Below are 3,716 nucleotides of genomic sequence, written 5' to 3'. Positions count from 1 at the left end.
TGTGGTGGCCTCGGTGTTATTGATATCAAGATACAAAATGCCGTGCTTCTCCTAAAGTACTTATTCAAGTTCTACAATCGTGAGGATGTGCCCTGGGTTCAGCTAGTCTGGGAGGCGTACTACCCGAACAAGGCGCCGCACGCCACTGAGCTAATGGGTTCCTTCTGGTGGAAAGACGTAATGCAGCTCAATGGAACCTTCCGTGGGGTCGCCGGGGTCATCCCCGGGGATGGATGCAGCTCTTTGTTTTGGAAAGATGTCTGGTTTAGTGACACTGGCTCTGCACTGATGGACACGCATCCGCGAGCCTTCTCTTATGCTCTGAACGAGGATGACTCCGTTGCTAGGGTTCTCAGGACCACTGATCCAGCCATGATCTTCAGTCTGCCTCTTTCGGCCCAGACTAGGGAGGAGATAAGAGAGATACAGCAAGGGTCCTCGCATGTTTGTCTGGAATACGGTTCGCCCGACGTTTGGGTCTGTGAACTAGGACATTATTCGTCAAAGAAGTACTACAACCACTGTTTCAAGCAGGTGAAAGCTGATGAGGCCTTTGGTTGGCTATGGAAAGCCAAATGCCCGATCAAGTTCAAGATGTTTGGGTGGCTGCTTATGGTCGATCGTTTGAACACCAGGAACATGCCGAAGAGGCGGCACTTTGCTGTAGCCGGGGGCAACTACACTTGCATGCTCTGCCAAACCCCGCCAGAGGAAACCGTGGAACATCTCTTCTTCGAGTGCCCTTTTGCCAAATAATGCTGGAGTAAGGTTGGTCTGACCTGGCCAGGAGGAACCAATAGGCTAGCCATCTTGCATGCTGGGAGAGAGAGCTGGCGTCGGCCGCTTTTCATGGATATCTTCCTGCTTGCTGCTTGGAGCCTGTGGATGGAAAGAAACAACCAACATTTCAGGGGGATCCCGCGCTCGTTCATGGCATGGTTGGCTAGGTTCAAACTTCTGTTGGGTTTGGTGATCCATAGATGTCCTGAGAAAGTTCATCCTTTTCTGTCTGACTTCATTGTAAATTTGGACAGCTAGTTTTGCTTCTGCAACACTTACGACCGGGGGGCCTAAAACCCATTGTAACACACTTGTAACTGTTATGTTGTGAGTAATACAAAGTCAGTGGGAGCCTCTCCCACTGTCGCTAATTCCTCAAAAAAAAACATCTTCCTTTCATCGAATGTTTTGTGGACTCTCGTCCAAAAAAATGCCCTTTTGTTGCGCGCCGGTCCTCGGATCTTGGCTAATCTCCATCCAAGCTTGGCAAATCAACTTTGTCCTCATCTTGTGTATATGAACCCGTGCGAATGCTCTTCCTCTTCTTTTGTGCTTCCGCTCTTTGGGTGAGCTCGTCGATGAACAATGGCTCGTCACTAATATCAACGTCATTGCCTTCTTTTTCATCACCGTCACCTTCGACATACATGTCATCGTCTTCATGCCACGAGTCACCATGGTCGTAGTCAGCACGGTCGTCAGCCTCTTCATCGGGCACGTACTGGGCGCGGCCATCCTGACTTTGGGTCTCCTCGGGGTCGTAGGCACGACCATGCCCACCCTCGAAGATCACGTCCTCCATGTACTGGTTGTAGAAGGGGTCGTCAACCGTTGGCGTTGGTGTTGGCATTCCGCCAAACAAGATGCGAGGGGCCGGCATGGTGCCCGTGAACGGTGCCCGTGCTTGCTTCCTTTGCATCTCGACGGCCGGCCGGCCGCCGCTGTTGGACCCAGGCGTGACGTTGAGGTCGATGATGGCCGCGGGGCGCAGTGTGGACGGCGCGAACAAGCCGACGTCCGGCGACCCCGAGAAACGGGTCTGGCCGTCGTGCCTTGGCAGAGGAAAGTCGGGCGACATGGGCGTGGTCCGCGACGTCGGTGACTGGCAGTGCGGAGGCCGGGCGACCGACGAGTTTGTGCTCGCCGGGCCGACGGCCCATGCCAAGCATGAGGAGGGTGTGCGCTTTGTTGATGATGTCCTCCTTCTCGTCGACCGCGGCCTTGTGCCACGCGGCCTCCATCGCATCGCGTTGGGCGGCGAACTTGGCCGCGGCGGCATTGACCTTGACGACCGCTCTCCGTTCCCTCCTCTTCGCCGATTCGGCGTCCAACTTGGCGATCTCCTCCGGCGTGCACTCCGACCGCGGCTTCCTTGGCGCCTTGGCCGCCTTCTTCTTCACCTTTCCGGGTGGGTTGACGGCCAGGCCGCCGGAATTCGGCGGAGTGTCGGCCATGGACGGGGGAGGGAGGGGGTGGCGGGAGGGACGTGCGAGGGTTTGGTGGGAATGGCGCCAAATTGGCGGGCGGGGGGTTTTGCTTTGTGCCACCGACAGTCGGGCCAGGGGAGGACACGTGCGCGCGTCCCGTCCGTTCGCGCGCTGTCCGTTTCACCCCAAAACCGGCACAAACCGGGGATGAGTCGAAAGCGGACACAAAATTGACAAAAGTCCGTTTGCGCCCGTCTGCTGAGCCGTATGGTTTGTCCGTTTTACCCCAAACAGACGGGACGGATAGGATAGGGTCGCGCGGTGAAGTTGGCCTCAGGGGCCTTGGCGGTAAGAAAGAGTCAGATCTCAATTTTTTTGTAAAGCAAGGTTAGATCTTGAACAAAGTTTCGCAAAAAAATCAAAACACGAAATTTTGCTTCGGTGAACGTTGTCCGCGGACGCGCCCGGATGCACCCATAGGCCCCTAAAGGAAGGGAACATTCTATCTTCGTCAAGCTTCCAAATTGCGATACAACACCATGGACAAGCTTGCAGCTCGAAGTTTGTTTGAACCAGATTAGGAAAATTCTAATAACCAGAAATAACCGTTGCCGTCCGAGCGATTCACGGAACTGGCGCGCAACCTCCGTGCGAGCCGTTTGCCACTTGCAGCGGCCGAGGCAGCGATTCCTGCGGAATATTCGCGGCCCCGGCGAAGCTGACCGGCGTCGAGCAGCGGACACCAGAAAGCCTCCACCAAGGCTCGCCACGGCGGCCACACCGGCGACACCCGGTTCCTCAGCCCCACAGGTGTCGGTTTGCAGGACACCTGGCGTCCTCCCAGTGGCGGAGCCCCGCTGCTCGACGCGGTTTTCCCCAGCACATCCGATCGGGCATTTAATGCCTGCCTGTGCATCTGCCCGGTGTCCCACATGACAGTCGCGCGGAGGGGGGAGGAGTGGGAGCGAAGCAAACCACTAATCACAGCCCTAAACAACCGCGAGAGGATGGAAAAGGGGCAATAATTAATCGGGAGAGGATAAACCATGGGTCACGAAGTTGCGGGCTGCCCAGGGGCCGCCCGCGCTATAAAGGAGCTGCTTGGCCCTCCAGTCCTCCTCCCCGCCTCCATTTCGCCCACTCCGACCTTCGTCCACACACCTTCCACCAGCCACCGAAAAAGCCCCAATCCCAGCAACCACAAACCACTCACGTGAGTTCGAGCGAGGTAAGAATAGATCCGAGCGAGTTCTTGCGTCGCCAAGGTAAAGTTCTTTGAATCCCAAGCCCTCTTCCCCCCTCCCTTGTTCGTCTCCTTGTTCACTCGGCAGGCAGCGAGGTCTCCAGGACGTTTTAGATCCAGGGGCTCCAGATCTGTTCGTTTTTCTTCTCTTTTAGTTGTAGTAATCGGCCAGGCGAGGTTCTTTTTCCACACCTCCTTGCTCGTTGTGTCTAGATCTACCACAAACGCCATCTCTTTTTGCCGTGGCTGTTGTTGATTTTCTCTGC

This window comes from Triticum aestivum, chromosome 5A, assembly GCF_018294505.1.
Source record: "Triticum aestivum cultivar Chinese Spring chromosome 5A, IWGSC CS RefSeq v2.1, whole genome shotgun sequence".
NCBI lineage: Eukaryota > Viridiplantae > Streptophyta > Magnoliopsida > Poales > Poaceae > Triticum > Triticum aestivum.
Note: the sequence above shows the minus strand (reverse complement) of the source record.